Source organism: Pinus tabuliformis, chromosome 3_1 (assembly GCF_031772625.1).
Source record: "Pinus tabuliformis cultivar Carrire ecotype Pingquan chromosome 3_1, CPIR1, whole genome shotgun sequence".
In the NCBI taxonomy this organism is placed as follows: Eukaryota; Viridiplantae; Streptophyta; class Pinopsida; order Pinales; family Pinaceae; genus Pinus; species Pinus tabuliformis.
In genome coordinates, this window is record NC_142301.1 from 473,219,357 (window position 1) to 473,245,562 (window position 26,206).

General features: G+C 37.4%; 1 pseudogene; it reads left to right on the top strand.

Moving 5' to 3' along the window:
* The first annotated feature begins 2,042 nt into the window (after positions 1–2,042).
* LOC149187830 (uncharacterized protein At4g17910 pseudogene) overlaps positions 2,043–26,206 on the top strand; it is a 42,206-nt pseudogene continuing 18,042 nt past the window's right edge.

The following is a 26,206-nucleotide window of genomic DNA, read 5'->3' on the forward strand; positions in this document are numbered from 1 at the left end:
AAATTATTTATCCAATGGAATATTAGTTTGAAATTTTGAATTCATATGGCATTCATCATTTCTTTTAGACATAATGTTTGAATTCTTTTTGGATAGTTTCAAAGAGGCCGAATAAAAAATAAATAACATAAAATATACACAATAAAAATATTTCAAAAAACAACACTATATTTGTTTACGAGTAAACTCGAAAATGATAAATTTGGTTTTTCAATTTACTTAAATAGTTGAAAAGAAACTTATGTGCACACATCTACAAAATGTAATTGAAATGTTACATCTCCAATTTCGAAAAATAAAAAGAAATATAATATTTCATCAAAAAATAAAATTTTAATATTGAAAACTTAGTCCTCTTTCTATAGATCATGCTCATTTATATATTTATTAAAAACTGTACATTTTATACTAATTTATGCTATGTCAACACAAACAGTCCTTTTAAGTTATGTGAAACTTTACAAGGAAAATCATTTTTTTAATGGAAAATCGAAAAATTATATGAAGCTAATTTTTTTTGTAAAACATATCATTAGGAAAACAAAACAATTCTCGAGAAATTGTCAATTTTTTTTTTTCTCGGTAAAAAACTATCTAGTCTATTGTATTATATTTACAGGTAAACTTTACAAACAGTGAGACATGCCTTCCAAGGCCAGAAGTTGCACCTTGGATAGCTTAGCTTTGAAACAAAAAGCTCCCTCACAGGGGCAGCACCTACAGGACTTCCAAAATCCCTCCAAAAACTTACTGAGGCTGGAGACCAAAATGACATGACTAACATCAGAACCTGGAACCACATTGAGTTAAACATGAACGTGACGGCCCACGCAGGGGCTTCCTTCCAAAACTCACTGTGGACCGTGTCCATCAAAGAACTTACAATGGACCGACATGAACAAGATAGTATTAAAAACTGAGAGTAAACAAGACCGACATAAACAAGACATTATTAAAAACTGCAAGTAAACAGACACAGTGATGACCAGAACCCCAATACCTGCAAAGACTTTTATCCTGGACCCGAGCTCAGAGAGAAAGGCATGTGCCGGTGCGTGCGTCGGAGGCTTAGTCATCGCAGAGACTTTTATCTTCCACGATGTAGCTCCACCCTTGGCCCTCAGGGATTCCTTCCCACATGGTGGTCCATGGATCCTTTGCAGTGCCCTGAGGTTCCGGATCTAGGGGATGTGAGGGGGCGTGCAGAATCTCTTTCCCTGAGGTGCCCGCCTCAATTGGTGGCTGCAAGACAGGGCTCTCCTCACCAGTACCTCCTGGAGGCTGCTCCACCGATCCTGGAGGTTTTCCAACAACATTTCCTTCAGGGACTTTAGTGAAAAGAACTGAAATGTGAGCATTGATACCTACATTATCCTTTGAGCTGCCAAGAGTGAACACGACTGAACCAAATGCTGGAAGCACTGGCTCTCCTTCACTTGAGCTGCCAACCTCCATGAATTACCCGGCTGGAATTGGTGTGGCTCTTGCCCTCCTATAACAGTAGCAGCAGCAGCAATGGTGGTGCTCATCAGCTGCAGGGGGTCGAGAGGATGAACCACGCCCTGGTCCCCTTCTGCTCGGTTGCCGTTCCTGAAGCTTTGCCATGAACTCCCTGTTGCCTCCTTCGAGTACCTGAAGTGAATTGTAAAAGCAAGCACAGTGCTGATTTCGCCCCAAACCACACATAGGCGTGAAAACCACTGAGCAAACTTCGCCGGAGGGGGAGATTTCACTCCTCGCATCCAATTGTCCTTGAATGCTCTTGAATTGCCGCTCCCACCTAAGGCAATTCCTTGTGTTGTAGTGGCGGAAAGCCAAGACTGTGTGATGAGGTGGTAAGACATCCACCCACCTCGAATTCCTCTGCGCTCACACCTTCCCAACTTCACCATGCCAATGAGTCTACGTCGCCTCACCTGCCCCTTGATATCGAGCATCATTCCCTCGTTGCGAGTGTCCATTAACTGCATTCTGCAACGCCATCAATTCACTCTGCTCGGCATTGAATGCCCAGAGCTCGAGTAGCGAAACATGAAACTATGATGGCGGTATTCCATTAAACATTAAGGTTAACACGGGGCGTCATATGCTGGGCATGTGGCTTGACCCCCTCTGACGTGCCAGCACCCGCATCCGGGGGAGAAATTGTCAATTTACTCTGAATCAAAATCCGCAATGTTTATATGAATTTCCAAGGCATCAATTCGATAAAAAGGTAAAATTTTTAAATTTCAAAAAGTTGGATTGTTTATTTTGATTGAGCTTCAAAGAAAAATCCAAGGGTGGGAGGAGGGGGATGGGTATTTTATAGAGCTAGAATAACTCAATTAAAAAAGCATGCATATGAATGGGGATAAATGAAAAAAAAAAAAGAATATATGCATGGATTGCTGTAAGGCTTAATATTTCCTACCACAACGCAAGTACCCAACATTAAGATCTTGGGGGATTCACACACGATTATAAAACACCCATGCCAATGAAACTCACCTAGGGATAAAAATCTGGAGGATATTTTGAGTATAATAGAGAATATTACGTATAACATTCAAAACAAATGATAATCTCATATTCTTAGTAAACCTAGTTCAGAAGATGATAAATGTGAAAATCATGCATGCCAACTTCAGGAAAGACAATTAAAAGTAAAAGGATAAATGGGGTGGGGGAATCTACCCTAGTTTCTTACAATGTTGAAGTTCTATTCTAATAAAATATCAATGATACATTTATCCTCATTATTTGTCAAATTAAGTTCTCAAATCATCGGGCTCACGAATGAAGGTAGGAATTATAATATAAAACGAGAAGGGACCCCAATGAATGTTTTGGAAACCCCATTTAGTTCACAACATGCAGACACTAGGTGCATGCAACCTTTGCATGAAATTGAAATCCTATGCAAGAATAACTATACGGGAACCAATGTACAATCCCTCATAATTATAATGGCTCCTATAATGGAATAATTTATGACTTGCAATGATGTTGTTATGTAGGAAGGAGGTGGAATAAGAATGAGAATGCCACCAACTCAGTATATATAGTCGATAGAAGTGTCAAAGTAATTGGCAAGTTCCTTATAGTGTCTCAGGTAGACATCCTAGTGAACCATGTCTTCATCTAAGGCTAACTCAAATAAAGGAACATCTTTGACCCTATGATGGGTTCTAGGAAACAAATTATCTAAATACAATGCATATATATATATATATATATATATATATATATATATATATATATATATATATATATATATATATGCCTCACAAGGCCTATGTTTGACAAACCTTTATTTCACTAGTGCTCTTAATTTGATGTATCTCTATGAAAATACCATAGCACACTCCTTCCAAGACTGTTGAAAATCCCATTTATGGCCACCTCTTTTTAGGGCTTTGGTTCTAGAGTAGGTAAAAAAATAAAAGTCGCTTGTGCAAAAATACCTTGGCATATAATGATAGGCATAAGGATAAATATAATAGTAGTATTAGACATTTGAGAGGAATAGGGCTCAAAGGAATCCTTTGATCTGCTTTGGAATTGGAGGCAAACTTTTGGCCTACAAACTTGAGAAGCAAAAAACTCTTTAAAGACATATGGAACAAAATGTGCACTAATAAAGAAAAAGATTCGAGAACTAGCAACAATGAAGGGCATATAAGAAGCAGTTGTAATGAAAATATATATAAAGTGTTAAATCAAATGGGTGAGTCACAAGTTGATCAAATGGAAATGAACTTGAGAAGGAGGGAATAGATTGAGCTTAATGTCAATGTTCTAGAAGATATAAAAATTATAAAAGAAAATAATGCTAGGGAGGAGGACGAAATAAAAACCCTACATCACTATATTTTAGAGTTAGAGGGATGACTTAATTCTATGTGTAATAAATCCATTGTATCTAGTTCTTGGAGTTAGAACAATATGCACTAGTTCCTTGAAATCAATGAGCTTATAATGGAGAATGAAGTCAATCTCAAGTAATATATTCCGTCTTATAGAGTTTCTATTTTATTAGGTAGTTTTGGTCGATTATACACATAGAAATGTAATGAAATTTTTAAGAAACTAGTAGTCCCTTTATCTCCTAGGAAATATAGGAGCATATCCACCCAAATGGATGACTTCTCATTGGATTATTAGCAGAGACTAACTCTGTGAGCGTTGAGGATAATTGAACTCATGACCTCAGTAGTCCCTTAATAATACTACTGGAAATTAGCAATCAAAGGACATATGTGACAAAGAATATAATTGTACCACACTACCTATGCATTAGATGTGACTAAGCACAAAATTAATAAAAAATGTATACTCATTATATTTTTGGTTTCAACTGGTATCCTCATTCCATTAATACTATTATAAGAAAAACATTCAGAAAGATTACAATGTAATCTAGAAATTGTGTTTCTGAGTTTAAATACATGGCGTTCGAACATATTCTCATCTAATAATTCAAATGCAGTGAATGGAATCATGATATTATGTCAGGAAATATTGTTTGAAATATTTTTGTATGGTCGAATAAATTTTCTTATGACACACAAAATAAAAGCAAAGCCATTCTTTTGCCAATATCAAAGGATGATGAGGATGAGGGATAACTCCATGAGGCCTTCCCAATCTCAAAGGGTGATAATGAGGATGAAAGAGGAGACCAAGAGGCCTTTCCAATCTTAGAGGATGCAGGATGAGACCATGAGGCCTTGCTAATATTAGAGGATGATGATGATGATGGAGGAGACTTACAGGCCTTGCCAAACTCAAAGGATGATGACGAGAATGAAGGAGCTGACCAAGGGGTTGTTAAATAGGGAGGATGAAGCAGGAGATCAAGTCGTACAATATCTCGTGGTGTTTTTTATCGAGGTGACAATTTCCCCTAGCTATCGAACAACCATTTATTGTCAAAATTTGTTCCTTTTTTTTTTAATTTGGAGCTTGGAAGCGATTAAATATTATGAAACCAGCTCACAAAAAGATAGAAAAGATAGATGAACGCCTTATAAATCAGCCTCTTCAAGGGGGAAACCTCATTTACGTTACATAAATGAACAATTCTTGGATGATACAAATGACAATTCTTAGAGCCGACATAACAATAATGTAAGGGCACAATAATAATAATAGTGGGCTTCTATGGCGCACAATAGTAACAATATGGGGACTACATGGGCACAAAAATATAATAAGGGGGTTGTATCAATAACAATAAAGGGTTACACTAGTAGTATGGTGACCTAACATGCCCCTCTCCTTCAAAATGTGTTGTCCTCAACACTTAAGTAGTTATTGATGCTTCAGTATAAAATGATGAGATGCTCTAAAATTGATCGATTTCTTATCTGTCGACTTCTCGGTTCTATGAATGCTTCAAGTTCCAATATGATTTTTCCTTCCTTGTCAAGTTATGGAAATATTGTTTGAACTAGGATCTTCTACAACTTTTGAATGAGCGGCCACACTTCTTCATCCTTCTTCCATTCATCCCTTTCTTCATTTATACAATCTGGTTGGATAATAGAAATATCACAATACAATTCTTCCACATCCTTATCCTTTCTTGAGAGGGCATTTGCCACAACATTTTTCTTCCCTTTTTTCTAGATGATTTCAAAGTCATAACCCAACATCATTGTGACCCATTCTTGTTGCTCTTCAAAGGATATTCTTTTTTATAAAAAGTATTCAAGACTATCATGATCCATTTTTATGTTGAAGTGTCCTCCCATTAGGTAAGGTTGCCATGTCTTAAGTGCATGTAGTATTGCCAACACTTCTCATAAATAGCTTTGCGTAAATACTTTCCTTTGATTAGACAACTTTTGAAAGCGATGGGTATTTTATCTTGCATTAAAAACAACACCAATTCAATTTCTTGAAGCATCATATTCCATAATAAAGGTTTTTGTGAAGTCTGGCGTAGCTAAGACCAGTTCTTGGCACATTGCCTCTTTAAGATGTTCAAAGGCCTTTGTTTCTTTTAGGGTCCATGAAAATGCATATTTCTCCAATAATGTTGTTAGAGGTGCTGCTATTTTCACATAATTCTTAACAAACATGTGAGAATACCCCGTCAACTGAGAAATCCTCATAGATGCTTTATGGATGTGGGGATTTCCCATTCCTTAATGACTTTAATTTTGCTAGGGTCTACCTTAACATCTTCATGAGATACAATATTACCCAGATATTCCACCTCTTGTACTCCAAAGAAACATTTGGAGCTTTTTTCATATATTTGTTTCTCCTCCAATAGTTTGAGCACCGTGTTAACATGTTGAACATGATCCTTCCAATACTTGCTATAGACTAGTATATCATAAAAAAATAATATCATAAATTTTCTAAGGAAGGGTTTAAAAATGGAATTCACCAAACCTTGAAATGTAGAAGGTGCATTGGTAAGGCCAAAATGTACAACCAAACATTCATAATGACCCTCACAAGATCTAAATGTTTTTTCCAGAATGTCTTTAGCCTTCATTTTGATTTGATGATATCCAAACCAAAGATCCAACTTGGTGAATTAAATTAATCAATGTAGTTCATCCAATAATTCATCAATGAGAGGAATGGGAAATTTATCTTTAATAGTGAGCTTCTTGAGCTCCCTATAATCTAGACACATGCGCCATGACTCATCCTTCTTGTGCATTAATACTTCTAGAGTAGAGAAATAACTTTGACTAGGTTGAATTATACCAGCCTCTAGCATTTCTGCAACCAGATGTTCAATTTCACTCTTTTGGGCATACAGATACCTGTAAGGCCTGATTTTTGGAGGAAAACTTCCTGGAATGAAATGAACATAATGATCATGATCATGAATAGGAGGGAGGCCTTTGGGAGTCTCCACTACCTTGGAATGATTGTAAAAGAATTTTTGGAGATCTAAAGAAATAGGTGATTTCAATGTGGGAACATCTAGAGAACATAATTGTGCAGTTATGCCTCATTTTTCTTTCTTTAGAAGCTGTGTTATTCCGTTAGAGATGATTATATTTCCCAGTTTCCCTGTGATACCCCTTAATTCAACTTCCTTTCCTTCCAAAGAAAATTTCATGAAATGTTCTTGAAATTAAAAGCTATTGTACCCATTGGTCTCCTAGTACAACATCAACACCACCCATTGGAATGGAAAGCATTGGAATATTCAATACATATTCTCCTATGGATAGCTTGATATTATGGCACTTTCCGGAGAAGCTTATGGTTCCTCCACTTGCAATTATCACTTGACACTATGGTGCTAGATATGGGAAGCAATTCAATTCCTTGTCTATCTTACAACGAATAAAATTATGAGTACTGCTCGAATCAATCAACACTATTACCATTTTCTTCTTGCTATGTCCTTCTATATTGATAGTTTGAGGAGTGGTAATTCTATCCAATGCATTACAAGATATGGTCGGATTCATTTCTTCTTTCTTGATGTGATATTTCACTCCTTGAACCTTTTTCTTCTTGATATGTGCTTCTATCTTAAGAGTTTGAGTAGTGGTAATTCTTTCCAATTCTTTAGAAGATATGTTTAGATAAATTTCTTCTGTCTCTGGGGTTGGTTCATGGTGTATATCCTCTTCTTTCGATGTTTCTTGATCCTTTTCTTCCTCCTCTTCACAATCTATGTAAAATAATTTCTTCTTAGCACACTTATGACCTTTAGTGTATTTTCTGTCACAAATGTAACAAAGTCTTTTTTCTCTTTTTTCTTCCAATTTTTGTTGTGTACACCTTGTAGATTGTGGAAGGTTGGAAGAAAAAACACTTCCATATTTATAGTCATGATTGGTAGGATTCCTTGTTTCCATAATTCCACTTTCCATTTTTCTTTCCAACACGAATGCCTTCTCTAATGAATCAGGTTCCCAAAGACAAACCTCATGTTGAATGTTATCCTTTAAAGTCCCTATGAAGACATCAATCCTTTTCTTCTCTAGAATATCATTTACCGTTATATTCAATTTTTTTGAAATCTTCAATGTGCTCTGCGATTGAACCGTTTTCTTTGAGATTTAGCAATTTCCTAAAGAAGGTGTTACTCTTTGTATGTTCATAATATGCTGTCATTTATTTCGTGAAAATTGACCAAGTGACAAGTTCTTAACGAGAACACAGCCCTTTATACCATAAAAATTGATCTAGTTCCAGATATGAAGATACAATACGTAACTTTTGTAACAGTTGCACCTCATGTACATCAAAATATTTCTATATTTGTAGTATCCAATTTATCGGATACTTGCCATCAAAATTTATCATATTGGCTTTTCTTGATTTTAGGAGCTCGATCTTGAAATAACTGTAACTCTGTAATTTCATATTTTCTAGTTCTAAAATCGCAACCTGCAATAGCCCTCTGTGTTCTCTTTCCAATGCCACTAGTTTGATTGAAATTGGATTCTCCAAGAAAGGGTTATGCACATTCTCCCACGATGACCTGATTATATACCTCTTCAGTAGAGCGAACTTGTATGAAGGTCCACGTGTCATTGTTTTGACCTTTGGATCTGAAAAATATAAACAGAAAACAATAGTCTATTCTCTTTCTGCAACTTCTTACGAAATTTCAATTTTATGCTCAGAGAGAAAGTTATGATGATTTTCCAAAGATCACTTGTTTAAGATGTAATTCAGGAGTCTTCAAAAACCCTAACTTCCTTAGATCATATATCTAAAAATATAGTGAGACAAGATCTAAAATTTGGAACTGCGGTTTAGACCATTTTCTTCCCAAATGGGTTTTTGTTTTAGCTTTTGAAACTTTATAGTGAACAAGTTATAGTGAAACTTCCACGATGACCTATTTTTGATGAAATTATGGAGCTTGCAAAAACCCTGACTTCCTCAGATCATATCTCCAAAAATATAACAAGACAAGATCTAAATTTTGGACCTGAGGTTCAATGAAATATATCTCAAATGGGTTTTCTTTGTTAGCTTCTGAAACGTTGCAGAAAAAATGTTATAGCAAAAATTCCATGATGACCTGTTTGGAGTAGTGAAACCCTAGAATCCAAATCTCTAATACCAAATATTATGAAACGAGCTCACAAAAACATAGAAAAGATAGATGAACACCTTATAAATATGCCTCTTATAGGGGGCAACCTCCTTTACATTACACAAATGAAAAATTCTTGGATGATACAAATGACATGACCTTCTTTCTATATATAGGAATCTAACGGGTAATAATATAATCAGAGTCGACATAACAATAATAATGTAAGGGCACAATAATAACAATAGTGGGCTTCTATGGGGAAAAATAATAACAACATGGGGACTACATGGGCACAACAGTATAATAAGGGGGTTGTACTAATAAAAATAAGGGTTACACTAGTAGTATAGTGACCTAACATTAAATTATTTTGTTATGATAGAAATGGATTCAATGCCATTAAAAACTCCTCGGTATCCAAAATCATAAGGCTTGGAAACAATGAGTGTTGGAGAGTTGTCTATATTGGTAGTGCCAATGAGGATGATAACCTGCATGATAACTCAGAATCATCCATATCTACTCTCACTATTACATGTAGAAGTAATTTTCTAACTCCCTCATTACATAGTATTTAAGATCTATGACCTAGTATAGTAGTTGTTCCTCTACACAGTCCCTCAGGAGATGAGTTTGAAGGAATATAAGAGTTCCATCATGTTTCCATACTAAGGGTAGAAATATAAAGCGTTATTAAAAATTCCATGTAAAGAGTGGATACCTAGAATATCTCGTAAAAATATGTGTTCTTAAAAGTATAAATATATATTAGGATGTAGGTTAAAAAAAATACTTTTTAAGGGATTTATTAGGATGGAGGTTAACAAAAGGATTTTTCAGGGGACCTTTTAATATCTATCGAAATTAGGGATATTCCTTAATATTCCATGAGTGAATGTGCCATGTCATAGGTTCACTAACTGAAACAATTATGGACTTTGATCATTTGGTACATAGAAACCAAAAGACAAAGAAGAATTTAAGAAGCTACCCTTTCGCATGGGAATTTATAAAATGTTCTATGAGTCTAATATCTAATTCATTTGGGGAATCCTTGTAAGATGTCGGAGTTTTCTTCCCTTTGTTATTCATGCGTTTCATTTTATTCAGTTCAAAATTTGTTGCGTTTGAATGAAAGGAAGTAATTCCCACATTACACAAAATTATATTAGCGTTGGTGTTACTGGGATGTGCTTCATAGAGTTTCAATGATGAATGGATTTGTTTCTCTCTTTGAGGGAAGGGATAAGGCACTCATGTCACTAAAGCTCCCTTACATTTAATCTCCACTAGGTGACAATGTTTTAGGTGTACAGGTTTATGTATATTCTAGAGTTCTCATGTGCTCTTGAGATTACCACATGTCCCTCAATTATAGCAAGTTGTTACACCTTAGATTATCTACAATGTACTATACATATTTTCATCAAATGTGACCATCATGATAAGTCGAAAGTGTGATGATTGATGTATTTTATTGGGCCATGATGGGATGATTGATATAACATTTCCTATCTTGCTATTATTTTGAACGCCTTTGGTAATCATCCATGACCCATCCTTCAAGTGCCCATTTTAAAGTGCTTGGTGTTATTGATATATATAACTACCCCTTTATGGTAGTAACATACCATAAAATTAGGAATCTATGGCTTAGATAGGTATTGAGGCATATTGAGGTTCATATACTAGAAAACATGATTTATGATAGCCCCTAAATACTCATATAATTTATATGCTATGAAAATGTGTTTCTCTCAATGTAAATGTTGTCGTGTCTATCAATTAACACACATTTTTTGCACCCCACATGGACCCATTACCTTATGTATGTACCACACCTTTTCCATGAGCTATTGAAGATGATGTTACTCTTATTCATTTTTAATAGGTGTTCTTTGCAATCCCACTATAGTGGGTCATGTCTCTCTACCTTGTTGTTTAGTGAATAAAAAATTCCTTCAGCCAAGTAGATTTGTGAAAATGGTAGAAATGATTCCCTCTCTTCACTTAGAATTTTCGTATTCAACAAAGAATAACCTTAATAACCTTAAGGAAAATGGGTTAATTGATAAGTTCATCAAATTTTGTGCTTGTTATAACTCTATTTTGGATTGGATCTATAAAATTGGAGGCTTGGGCCGATCTTTAGGCCTTGGATTACGATAAGGTCCACCTTTAAATTTAATTATTTCCATGAGTACAGGCACTTTGTGAAAAGTTTTCTTAAGGTTATAGTATATCAATCTCCTTCTACCCCTATTCAATATTTTTATTTTAATGAGGATCAAGAAGAATTAAAACAAGATTAAAAAAAACTTAAGAATTAGTTTCCTAATAGGTATCATCCCGCTAATTGGTATGAATTTCAATACGCTCCTCCCTCTAATGAAAGATCTAGGGCTATGCAATATTTAAGTGCTAAAGAATCCACATATCATCTAACTCATAATTTTCATCATCCAATTCTAAATCAAGTTCATTCAAAGACCATCATTTCTCCCATTAGGGAAGACTTAGTTCTAAATAAGGTAAATGGAAAAAGAATTGTTTTGGAAGAGAATGAAGAAGAAGTTGGAAAAGAGGTAGAGGAGGTGGCTAATATTTTCTTCTCTTCTACTTCTTATTTTTATGTTCTAAAAATAAATCCATGTTTCTCTTCTCCAATAACATGAAGTTAAGAAAGATAGAATAAAAAATACCCAAATTATGAGTTTGAACTTTTGTTGGCTCCCTTAGATCTAATGGGAGGCCATTGTTGTTGAAATCTTAGAAATATTTGGTTTCTTCATTGCATTGTGTCATCAACTTCTAATAAACTTCTCCTATACTCAGAAAGTGGTATTCTTAACCTTCATTAAATTTAATGTTCAATCGATTGAAGAAATTTTCCTTGTAACATTTCTACCAATGTACTTTATATGTATAATAAAGACACATATACATTTCTTGTTACTATCTATAAATAATAATAATAATAATAATAATAATAATAATAAATAGATTAAGGGTGAAAACGAATTTCAAAAATAAAATATGTCCCAAAGACAATTTATCTAGGAAAAATAAACAAAATCACCAATCCAAATCTAAATAAAAATCAAATATTGATTAGACTAATTGTGAAAAAAAGTAGTCTAAGCCAGGTCACTGGGTTCTTCATCATGTTGAATCCATTTCTACCACAAAAAAAAGTGATTCAAACACATTAGTAGTAGGATTATATATATATATATATATATATATATATATAGATATATATATATATATCACCATTCAAGACTCTAGTAAAGACAACTATTGTTGGGATATGATATGGAAATGAAGGGTGGTCGAGGGAAGAGTGATGAAGGTAAGCATTTAGGGTTAGGATTTCAGCACGTTTTGCCTCAGGCGGACCAGAGCCTTGGACAGGGTGTATAGGCAGCCTGTAGCCTCTGCACCAAATCAGGACAAGGGAGAGTTTTGAGAGCTTGAAGGAAGGCAAACAGAATATAGGCGGGGCTGGTAAGGAAATGATTGCTTTGGGTGGGGGGGGAGAGATCCAATCCTATAGAAATGTAGCAGTAGGAGAGACAAGTAGGAATGGAGTGAATGGAATCATAGGGAAATGAAGTAAGGACGCACCAGTTATGGGGGCTCGATTGCAAGTGGCGCTGGGAAGCAGATACCTACCCAGAGTGACAAAAAAACCTAGGTTTGTAATCACAAACAACAAACTTGAAGAATACATAGGATATATGAAGGATCATGCTTTGATTTGTATGTTTGTGGGGACATGGCCATCTGAAAAAGAACTGGCCAAATGGATACAATAGATACGGAAACCCAGGGGACATATTCGCCTAAAATTAAGGGCAAAGGGCTTTTTCATGGTCATTTTTGCCAATTTGGAAGATAAGGAGAAGGTTTTTGAGGAGGGACCCTACTTCTTTAACAATGCATGTCTCTTTATGAGGCACTGGAAAGAATGTTACAACCCACACAAGGAAAAAATGCTAGCGGTACCAATCTGGGTCAGGTTGTTTGGACTCCCAATCGAGTTCTAGGATCCAGAGATTTTGGAGCGTATCGGGAACTCAATCAGGACATTTGTCAAATAGGCCGAGACCACTAGGAGGGGAAGATATGCGTCCTACACCAGGATCTGCGTGTACATGAATATCAAAGAACCGCTTCCAGACTATAATGAAGTGGAATACCACGATGAGGTGTGGCAAAAACTAGTGGACTATGAGCATATTCCATTCCATTGCAGAAGATGCCATGAATACGGTCATTTCTCCAAATCATACCCATTGAATGCAACTGGAGCATAAAAAAATGCTAGGAAAGGGGAAGAAGCGAGGAAGGAGGAAGTGGCAAGCAAGGAGGATGATGAGGGTTTCATAGAAGTTCCTCTCCGAAGAAAACCTCAAAAAGGACCGATTAATCAGAAACAACCTTCTAAGGTTTTAACTCAGGAAAATCAAAACAAGCTCAGGGTATTACAAGAAGAGGAATGGAAGCAGAAGGGCCAGACAATGATAAGAACCAAAAGAACCTATAAAGGTAGACAAAGGAAAAAATAAAATGTAGACAAGTCTGGAACTCAGGAAAGAAGGTGAGAGGATAGAAAACCCTCAAGATGGACCCAAATGGAGATGGACCCCCAGAAGGAAAAGGAAGTGAAGAGGAACAAGTCATGAAGGGTATTCTACACAAGTGGAGGCATTTCGATGAAAGATTCATCCTAGAAGATCAAAAGAAATTATACAAAGACGTGTTCCAAAAATATAGGGAAAAAAGAGGGGCAATCATAATAAGCTAACCACAACAGTTAGGATCACAAGGAGGAAAAAGCACATATACAGGTAATGTAGGTAAGGGTGGAAGAAAACGATGAAGAACACCTATGAGCGAAACCATCCAAATCGTTGGAGAAATGTTGGTAAACTCAAGAAGAGTCATACCTCTATCAGAGGCATTCAAACAACCCCTTAAACCATTAAAATGATAATTACAACATGCAATATTAGAGGTCTCAATAGTAAGGGGAAACAGAGATATCTAAGAGAAATACTGAAGAGAGATAATCCCAGTATAATGATATTCCAAGAAACCAAGATTAGTGAATATAAATTGAAAGAGATGATGAGCAAATTTAAGTGACAGTATCGGATAATAGGTCAAGATGCCATAGGTAGTGTAGAGGACCTGGCAATTCTTTCGAACTCAAAGGAGATTCAATTTAAAAATTGGGTAAGTGTGCCTCGAATTATTTCAGGCAAATTCAGGAATATCGGGTCACGGGAATGGGTCCTTCTCACCAGAGTATATGGTCCACATATACCGGGAGAGTGCAGGATCCTCCTTCAGAACTTGCGAAAAATCCGAAGCCTCTTCCCAGAAACCCCTTGGATTGTAGTAGGAGACCTTAACATGATCACATCTGTAAGGGAAAAATGAGGAGGCCTCGGAAGACCAAACTCGGATATGGAAGTTTTCAGAGATATGATATCAGAACAAAGACTGGCCAACATACCTATTATAAATGGGATTCACACATGGAACAATAGAAGAGGAGGGATACACCAAATTGCCTCGAGGCTAGACAGATTCTTAAAATTCAAACAGATAATAAATCGGGATATCTTCATTGAAGCAATGATTCTTCCACGAATAGGCTCCAACCACTGGCTGATCAAACTGGAAATTGACATCAAAGCTAGCTCCAAAAAATGTCCTTTTAGGTTTGAGGCCTTCTATCTCAGAGACCAGAAGTTCATGACAAAAGTGGAAGAATGGTGGAAAAAAAGCCAACAAAGGGGAAGAAGCAGAATGCAGACCTGCCAATTAAAATTAAAGGAACTAAAAGAGAAAATAAAAAAAATGGAACAAGAAGGAAATTTAAAATATCTTCAAGGACCAGCAACTTCTCAACCAGAAAATGAGGAAACTGCAGCAAGAAATTATAACAACAGGAAGAAGCAAGGAATTGTTGGCATTATGATTCTGGTATGGCTCTATGTTATAGATGTTGTACTTGATGGCAACACTCTCAAGTGGGAATGCTCTATACAAGCTCTCAAAATGTTGGAAATTGAGAGGTACGCAGGTGAATGGTTCAAAAGGTGCAGACACGTAGGTACGCCGGCCAGGAAGTGCGTTCATACCCACAGGTTACCCGTTCATGAGGTGCAGACCCCAAGTTCACTCATTTCAAGGTAGAGAAGGACACTCACGTGGGGTTTCTTATGTTTGGCCCGTGGTATTTAGCCCGCCGTTCTTGATTCTATGGTTTTGGCCCATGGTATAGGATCTAATTTAGCCCCGATTTGGATCCCTTGTATTGGTTATTGATGGTTTTGTCCCATGGTGTGGATAAGGGCTTGACTATAAATAGGGAAGGAGATCACTTGGCCAAGGTATCTTTTGCAAATTGAATATCTTAAGATCTGAAATATTGGGTTATCGGTTTAAAAGCTTGATCTATATAAAAGTGAAGTTGAAAGTGAATCTATGAAGTGTGATCTGTCGGGCGCATGATCATATCTGGACATCTGACTATCTGTGGCACACTGTTGGACTGCCAATTTGGCCCTAATAAGAGGTTCGCAGGTGATTAACGGTGCAAGTGCGGGGGTACGCACAACACAAGAAGGCGCAGTGCGTGGGTACGCAGCGCGACAGAAGTCCCGGTGCGGTGGTTCGCAATGAAGAGAAAGCAGAAGTGCGAAGGTATGATGTGCGACAGAAGCCGCAGGTGCGGGGACACAGTGAAAGTACGCGGCGCGATAGAAATAGTGACTGCGGAGGCACAGTGAAAGTACGCGGCGCGATAGAAGCAGTGGGTGCGGGGGCACAGTATTGGTATGCAGCGGATTTAAAGGCACAGTGCGTGGATACGCAGTGCAGTTCAAGGCTTTCTGCGGGGATACGCAGAGGCACAGAAGGTGAAGTATGAAGCCCCGCAGCCCAGATAAAGAAAAATTGCGGATCTATCTTAAAAACATTTGTTGATTATCTTTTATCTATTGCTGCAGAGTTCTGGGTTTATATTTCTGCTACTGTCTTTCTGTTTACAGCATTCTGAGAAGTTGGGTGACTCTTGGTTGATTGTATAAGGAGTTTGGGTAATTTTCATGTACTTGATGATTATTTGATATTCTTGTATCCAGTTTGAAAATTTATGAAAAGTGGTCCTTGAAAGAAAAGAAGTAGGGAGTTGTAGCTCCCTTCCATGAGACACTAGAAAGCGAGAGAGAGTTGTAGCTCTCTGTAGGTTGCAGCCTGCGTACTGGTAAAGGACTGCACCTGTACAAAATTATTGTAAAAGGAGTTTCTAATTTGAAAAAGATAGAGACATATTGCAGCAGGTGGGTTTCACCCACATTGGGTTTCCACCTTATATCTGGTGTTCTTTGCTGTGACTATCTGTTTTTCTTGTTCATGCTCATTATTTTAGGGTACTGACATTCAAAAATAATTCAAAGTATAAATAAGGAAGATTTATTAAAAGAACTTGATAATACTGATTCACCCCCCCTCTCAGTATTATTTCCAATAATTGGTATCAGAGCAGGTCCTTCAAAGAAGCTTGATCGCTTGAAGGAAGATCACTCATCATGAGCAACTACGAGAGGGAAGCATCAATCAGGCCACCAATTTTTGATGGTACAAACTGCAATTATTGGAAGGTAAGAGTTACTGCCTATCTTCAATCTCTCGGTACAGAAGTTTGGGATATCATAGATACAGGCTACACTTTTCCTTCAGCTACTCCTACAGATTCGGCCGAAAACAAGAAATATGAAACAAATGCTAAAGCAGTCAATACTCTGCTGGGATGCCTATCTCAAATAAAATTCGTGAAGGTTATGCAATATAAATCCGCAAAAGAAATATGGGACAAGATTCTCTTGAGCTACAAAGGAGATGAACAGGTAAAGCGTGCTAAACTTCAAACCCTCAGGATTCAGTATGGGAATCTCAGAATGTATAATGATGAAAGTGTGGCTATCTATTTCCTTCGGGTAGACAAGATTGTTAGTTGCATGAAAAACTTGGGTGAAGAAATAAAAGAGGCTATTGTGGTTGAAAAAGTTCTAATATCATTGTCCCCCAAGTTTGAATCTAAAGTGTTTGCAATAGAAGAAAAGGAAAATCTACGAACTCTTACTATGTCTCAGCTACACGAAATTCTAACTGCTTATGAAATGATAAAGGGAGGTCCATCAGACAGGAGAGAATCTGCTTTCAAGGCTTCAGGAAAAGGAGACTACTATGAAGCAAGTCACGTGCCAGAAGAAGAAGAAGAATCAAATTTTGTCAGAAATCGTCAACGGGGTACTGGAAGGTTCAGAGGTAAGTTACCTTTTAAATGTTTTTCTTGTGGAATAGTAGGTCATTATGCTACGAAATGTCCTCATAAGGATAAGATTGAAAAAGGAAAGGAACCTGCTAGATGGAACAAGAAACAGAATGCAAATAAGAAAAGCTACTACACTCATGAAGATAGTGATGGTCTATCAAATAGTGATAAAGATGAATGAGGTAATGACAATTAAATTTTAATGGCATTCGAAGATGATGATTACATGGATGCTATAGATGTGGATATCTTTTATGAAGAAATTTCTAGACTCAAGACATGTACAAAAGAAAAGAATAGGATCATTGATACCCTACAATTTCAAATTGATGAAAAAGAAAAATATCTTGAAAAGTTATAAGGTGAAGTTGTTGGTCTTAGAAAAGAGATTGAGAAAACAAAGGCTATTAATCTAAAGTTTGTCAAAGGATCTGAAACTCCGGATGAGATCATCAATGTACAACATTCTCCTTCAAAAAAGACAGGTCTGGGCTATAATGGAGAAACTTCTCAAGCATCCACCTCAAGAAGTTATCTTGATGCAGCAAGAAGGAATGAGCAAAAGCACAATGGAGATCACCAGGTAAATCAGGGACGAATTACAAACAAAGACTATCAGGGGCAATCCGTCTTAAGGGTGAACAAAAGCTACAACCAGGCACAAGTAAAATCTTCTCAATTTGGTTCAAGAATGGATGACAATAGAAATTACAATCATTTGGCCGGTAGATTTGATAACTGCAGAAGTTTCTTCAATGGACAATGTTTCTCTTGCCATAACTTTGGTCACAAAGCAGCTCAATGTGTTGCATATAAAATGATAATGACTAGAGAAGCTCAAAAACAAAGAAGTATGACTGGGATTACAAAAAGGACCTATAACAACTTTTCAGCTCTTGAAAATGAAGTTGAATGTTCTATTTGCAATAACTTTGGTCATGAAGATTCTGAATGCAGGACCAGGTTTCAGCAGAACAAGGAACAAGCCTCAAGCACTAGAACATGGAGAATAAAGGAACCATAAACAGAAAGATGTGGTATAGCCTTTTATGCAGAGGGATAGGAAAATCTATGTTACATTGACAGTGGATGCTCAAAGCATATGACAGGTGATAAAGAAAAACTTGAATCATATTTTGCTTTAGGAAAGGGAAAGAAAGTTTCTTTTGGAAATGATACTCCTGCAGCTATAAAAGAAAAAGGCATTGCTCAGTTGAAGGACAAGGTCAAAGCTGGAAATGTTTTGTATGTTGATGGATTGAAGCATAATCTTCTGAGTGTCAGCCAGATGTGTGATCAAGGAAACGAGGTAATACTTATATCAAATGAATGTTGTGTTCGTGATCTTGATACAGGTGAAACAGTGATCAAAGGTAGAAGAACTCCAAATAATCTATAAATATTTGAAGAAGGACAACAAAAATGCTACTTGAGCAAGGATGATGAGCACTGGTTATGGCACTGGAGGTTGGGGCATCTAAGCTTTTCACAAATAAGGAAAGCATGCAAATACCAGGGAGTTCGTGGTCTTCCAGATATCAAAATTCTAGACAACACCATATGCAAATCATGTCAGTTTGGAAAGCAAACCAGAACTAACTTTCCTGAGAAGGAAGGATCAGCTAGCATGCCTCTTGAGCTATTCCATACAGATGTATGTGGTCCATTTAGGAAAAGGACACCTCGAGGAGAAGAATACTTGATATTATTCATTGACGATTTATCCAGGATTTTTTGGTTAGGACTTATGAAGCACAGAGACGAAGCATTCGAAAAATTCAAATCCTTCAAAGCCTTGGTTGAAAATGAATCAAGTTACAAAATTAAGTGCCTCAGGTCCGACAGAAGTGGGGAGTTTACCTCAAATGAATTTTTTGATTTCTGTGAATAACATGGGATAAGAAGAGAATTCTCTACAGCTAGAACTCCTCAACAAAATGGAGTGGTGGAAAGGATAAAAAAAAAAGTCCAACAAATGGCTGGTGCTATGCTTGATGAGTCTGGAATGCCCGCAACTTTCTGGGGAGAAGCGGCATATGCTGCGGTTGTTATTCTCAATAAAACAAATGTCCGAGTGAACAACACCCAAACTCCTCATGAGCTCTGGTATGGTGAGACTCCTTCGGTAAAGCATTTCAAAATCTTTGGGAGCAAATGCTATATTAAGAATACTGATGAGCAACTTGGAAAACTTGAACCTAGAGCAAATGAAGGCAATCTTCTTGGTTATTCTCCACATAGCAAAGCATATAAGTGCTACAATAAAAGACTTGGAAGAATTGTTGACAACATTGATGTAGTGGTTGATGAAAAGGGATACATTCCTAGGCAAGTAAATCATAAAAATATCGAAGAAGATGAAGACTACCCTCAAAGATAGAATGATGAAGAAGAAGAACCTCAAGAAGCACCAGAGAAACAGATAAGGATAGAAGAGAAGACTCCATCCAGGTACGTTCAGAAAAATCATCCAGAATCTCAAATTTTGGGGGAGAAAGAAGAAGGTGTACAAACAAGAAGAACAATTGGAGAAGCTTCAAGATATTTGGCATTACTCTCCTCCACTGAACGACAAAATGTAAAAGAGGCATGCAAAGATGAATGTTGGGTAAAATCAATGGATGAAGAACTTGAGCAGATCGAAAAGAACAACACTTGGGAATTGGTTCCTAGACCAAAGGATAAGAATGTTATAAGGACAAAATGGGTCTTCAAAAATAAGTTGAATGAAAATGGGGAAGTAACTAGAAACAAGGCAAGACTTGTTTGTAAAGGGTATGCGCACAAAGAAGGAATAGATTTTGAGGAAACTTTTGCTCCTATTGCAAGACTTGAGGCCATCCGAATGTTCCTTGCTCTCTCAAGCTTTCAAAAGTTCAAAGTATTTCAAATGGACGTGAAATCAACCTTTCTAAATGGAGACTTAGAAGAAGAAGTATACATTGAGCAGCCAGATGGTTTCATTCTTGGAAATGATCCAAATCTTGTATGCAGACTGAAAAAGGCTCTCTATGGTCTCAAACAAGCTCCAAGGGCTTGGTACTATCGTTTGGACAAATATGTTCATCAACAAGGTTTTTCAAAAGAGTCAGCAGATAGCAATCTTTATATAAAAGTTGAAAATGACAAATTGTTAATACTTGTTGTGTATGTATATGACATTATCTTTGGTAGCAATGAAGAAGCTATGAGTCAAAACTTTGCCTTGGTGATGCAGAAAGAATTCAAAATGTCCTTGCTTGGATAAGTGACATATTTTCTTGGTTTGCAAATCCAACAAAAAGAAGGAGGGATCTTCTTGTCTCAAACCAAGTATCTCAAGCAGATTTTGAAGAAATATGGCATGGAAGATGCAAAACCAGTATGTACACCCATGGTCACAGGATGTAGCCTCAGTGCAAATGATGAATCAGCAGCAGTGCGTCAACCAACCTACAGATCTATGATTGGAAGTCTAATTTATTTGACAGGTACCCGACCAGACATCATGCATGTAGTGGGAATAGTTGGAAGATTTCAGGCAAATCCAAAGGAAACTCATCTTCAGGTAGTAAAGAGAATCTTCAAATATCTTCAAGGAACTCGAAACTATGGCTTATGGTATCCTAGAGATACAGATCTCACACTTCATGCTGATACAGATGTAGATTGGGCCGGAAGCGTGGATGACAGGAAGAGCACAAGTGGTGGTGCATTCTTTATGGGTTGCAGATTAGTATCTTGGTTCAGCAAGAAACAGAGTTCGATTACCTTGTCTACAGGTGAAGCGGAATATGTTGCTGTTGCATCTTGCTGCACTCAACTCCTTTGGATGATGCAGACCTTGCATGATTTTCAAATCACTTGTAAACCACCTATCTCCATCTTATATGATAATACAAGTGCAATCAGCATTTCAAAGAACCCAGTCATGCATCGAAAGACCAAGCACATACCAATCAAGTATCACTTTCTCCGGGAACAAGTGCTTGAACAAAAGGTCAAGTTGGAGTATGTTCCTTCTAAGGAACAAGTTGTTGATATACTCACCAAACCATTGCCCAGGGAGACTTTTGAATACCTCAGGCAAAAGCTGGGGGTTGTTGATGCATCATCATGTTGTTGAATCTATTCTAGTTGTTGGTTGTATGCAAGGTTCATCTGGGGTATATGCGTACATGTGATGGGTTGCGGATTGGTCGAAGATTGAATGGAGCATATAATGTGTTGTTGGAATTATGGAGGAAGTGTGGAAGGAGATCATGGATACTGGTCTGAATATTGCTACAATATGTCTCTATCTCTTTCATGGTCATTATGGTTCTTCTTTGCAGGACTGGTTTATATTTAGGGGGAGCATGTTCTTAGGGGGAGCATAACCCTTTGCCCTTGATGTCAAAGGGGGAGAATGACGTTGAGGATCTTGAGGTTGCCATCAAGTCCAAAGTGGGATATTGTTGGCATTATGATTCTGGTATGGCTCTATGTTACAGATGTTGTACTTGATAGCAACACTCTCAAGTGGCAATGCTCTGTTTAGGCTCTCAAAATGTTGGAAATTAAGAGGTACGCAGGTGAATGGTTAAAAAGGTGTGGACCCGTAGGTATGCCAGCCAGGAACTGCATTCATACCCATAGGTTACCCGTTCATGAGGTGCGGACCCCTAGTTCACTCATTTCAAGGTAGAGAAGCGCGCTCACGTGGGGTTTCTAATGTTTGGCCCGTGGTATTTAGCTCGCCGTTTTGATCCTATGGTTTTGGCCCGTGGTATAGGATCTAATTTAGCCCCGGTTTGGATCCCTTGTATTGGTTATTGATGGTTTTGTGTTATGAAACTATTTTTGCATATAATTGTTTCTCCTCCAATAGTTGTAGCACCCTGTCAACATGTTCAACATGATCCTTCGAAGACTTTCTGTAGATTAGTATATCATCAAAAAATACTAACACAAATTTTCTAAGGAATGGTTTGAAAATTGTATTCATCAAACCTTGAAATGTTGAAGGTGCATTGGTAAGGCAAAAAGGCATGACCAAAAATTCATAATGACCCTCATGAGTTCTAAATGCCGTTTTTAGAATGTCTTCAATCTTCATTCTGATTTGATGATATCCCGAACGAAGATCTAACTTGGTGAAGTAAATTGATCCATGCAATTCATCCAGTAATTCATCAATAACAGGAATGTGGAACTTATCTTTAATAGTGAGCTTGTTGAGCTCCCTATAATCTGGACACATGCGCCATGATCCATCCTTCTTGTGCACCAATACTATTGGAGCTGAGAAAGAACTTTGACTTGGTTGAATTATCCCAGCCTCTAGCATTTCTGCAACCATACGTTCAATTTCACTTTTTTGGACATAGGGATATTTGTACGGCCTGATGTTTGGAGGAACACTTCCTGGAATCACATGAATAGCATGATCATGATCACGCATAGGTGGGAGACCCTTGGGAGTCTCAAATACCTTGGAATGATTGTCCAAGACTTTTTGGAGATCTGGAGAAATAGATGATTCCAATGTGGAAACATCTAGCGAGCATAATTGTGCAATTACACCTCTTTGCTCCTTTCTTAGAAGCTTTGTCATATCATGAGAGCTGATTATCTTTCCTGGTTTCCCTGCAATACCCCTTAATTCAACTTCCTTTCCTTCCGAAGAAAATTTGATGAAAAGTTCTTGAAAATTAAAAGCTATTGTACCCAAGGATTATATCCATTGGACTCTTAGTACAACATCCACACCTCCCATTGGAATGGAAAGCATTGGGCTAGTCAATACATATTCTCCCATGGATAGCTTGATATTATGGCACTTTCCAGAGCAATTTATTGTTCCTCCATTTGCAATCATCACTTGACACTCTGGTGCTAGATATAGGAAGCAATTCAATTCTTTTGCTACCCTACAATGAATAAAATTGTGGGTGCTTCCTGAATCAATCAACACTATAACCTTTTTCTTCTTGATTTGTCCTTCTATCTTGATGGTTTGAGTAGTGGTAATTCCCACCAATGCATTAAAAGATATGGTCGGATTTATTTTTTCTTCATATAGGATTTGTTCCTGGAATATATCCTCTTCTTTTGACCTTTCTTGCTCCTTTTCTTCTTCCTCTTCACAATCTATGTAGAATAATTTCTTCTCAGCACACTTATGACCTTTTGTGTATTTGCTATCACAATTGTAACAAAGCCCTTTTTCTCTTTTTTCTTCCAATTGTTGTGGTGTCAACCTTGTAGGTTGTGGAAGACTATGGGCAACAACACTTCCATCTTTATAGTTGTGAATAGTATGCTTCCTAGTTGCCATAATTTTGCTTTCCATTTTTCTCGCTAACCTGAATGCCTTCTCTAATGAATCAGGTTCCCAAAGGTGCACATCATGTTGGATATTATCCTTTAAAGACCCTATGAACACATCAATCCTATGCTACTCTGGAATATCTTTTACCCTTATGTTCAATTTTTGGAACTCCTCAATGTGCTCCATTATTGAAACCTTTTGTTTGAGACTTATCAATTGGCTAAAAAAAGTGTTGCTTTTTGTATCCTCATAATGTGCTATCAATTCTTCCGTAAAAACTGCCCAAGTGATAATTTTTTTACAAGAACAAAGCCATTGATACCATACAAACTGATTTGGTTCCAAATATAAAGTTGTCATACGTACCTTTTGTGTGTTTTGCACATTATTGAGATCGAAGAATTTCTCCATCTGTAATATCCATGTGGCGGGATCCTTGCCATCAAACTTCCTCATATCGATTTTTGGAATATGGTGAGTCTTCGATCCAACATTGGAGTCTATGGAATCATGATTAACTTTTCTTTTGTTCTCATCATGAGTTTCCTTTACTACCTTTTCATCATTAGTGACCCTTTCTTGTAGAAAGTTCTTCAATTCTTCCATGTCTGTCTTCAAATCTATCTTCAAATTTACCATCGAATCCTCCATCTTAGCTTCCATGCCCTTTATCTTAGATTCCACGGCATTTATCTTAGATTCCACGCCACTTATCTTAGCTTTTGTTGGCTTTTGTGAGTGTGACATTTGTTGCACTTGTTCTTGTAATTTTGATATATCATGTAGCATTTCTTCCTCTTCTTCATGAGTCATGCTAGAGCTTTCAGGTTACTTACTAGGTGTTTGCATTTTCTTTCCTCGGGGCATCTGTTACCGACAATAATGCTTTACTATGCCCTTTGAATTCCGTTAAACCAAGCTTAGATAAAAAATTGAAATAAAACTACACACCTTTTTTCACTTTATAGAAGCCTGATATTGAATCTGATGTATCTCTGTAATTTTGGATCATCCAGTTCTAAAATTGCTACCTGTCATAGCCTTCTACGTCCTCTTTCCAATGCCACAAGTCTGAGCCAAATTGGATTATCCAAGTAAGAGTTATGTGAAATCTCCCACATTGACTTGTTTTTAGACTGGTTCAGTAGAGCGAACTTGTACGACGGGCCCCGAGTCACTGTTTCAACCTTTGAATCTGAAGCACACATACAAGAAACTACAATCCATCCTCTTTCTATACCTTTTTACGAAATTTCAATCTGATCCTCAGAGAGAGATTTATGACGATTTTCCCCAGGTCACCTGTTTTGAATGTAATTCAAGAGTCTACAAAAAGGCCAACTTCCTCAGAACACATATCCGAAAATATCACGCGAAAAGCTCTGAAATTTGGACCCAAGGTTCAGCGCCAACTCTTCTCAAGTGGGTTTTTTTTCTGACTTCTGAAACGTCACAGAAAAAACGTTATAGCGAAAATGCCACGCTTACCTGTTTGGAGTAGCGAAACCCTAGAATCCAAAGCTCTGATACCAAATGTTATGAAACCAGCTCAAGAAAATATAGAAAAGATAGATCAACGCCTTAGAATTCAGCCTCTTCGAGGGGGAAACCTCCTTTACATTACATAAATGAAAAATTCTTGGATGATACAAATGACAAAACCTCCTTTCTATATATAGGAGTCTAAAGAGTCACAATATAATCAAGCCGACCTAACAATAATAATATAAAGCCACAAAAATAACAGAAATAACAATATGGGGGTAATAGGGGCACAAAAATATAAACAAGGGGTATAACTAAAATAGTAATGGGGTAATCACTAGTATTATAGGGACCCAACATTTTGTCCCATGGTGTGGATAAGGGCTTGACTATAAATAGGGAAGGAGATCACTTGGCCAAGGTATCTTTTGCAAATTGAATATCTTAAGATCTGAAATATTGGGTTATCGGTTTAAAAGCTTGATCTATATAAAAGTGAAGTTGAAAGTGAATCTATGAAGTGCGATCTCTCGGGTGCATGATCATATCTCGACATCTGACTATCTGTGGCACACTGGTGGACTGCCAATTTGGCCCTAATAAGAGGTTCGCAGGTGATTAACGGTGCAAGTGCGGGGGTACGCACAACACAAGAAGGCGCAGTGCGTAGGTACGCAGCGCGACAGAAGTCCCGGTGCGGTGGTTCGCAATTAAGAAAAAGCAGAAGTGCGAAGGTACGCTGTGCGACAGAAGCCGCAGGTGTGGGGACACAGTGAAAGTACGTGGCACGATAGAAGCAGTGACTGCGGAGGCATAGTGAAAGTACGCGGCGCGATAGAAGAAGTGGGTGCAGGGGCATACTATTGGTACGCAGCGCATTTAAAGGCACAGTGCATGGATACGCAGTGCAGTTCAAGGCTTTCTGCGGGGATACGTAGAGGCACACAAGGTGAAGTGCAAAGCCCCGCAGCCCAGATAAAGAAAAGTTGCGGATCTCTCTTAGAAACATTTGTTGATTATCTTTTATCTATTGATGCAGAGTTCTGGGTTTATATTT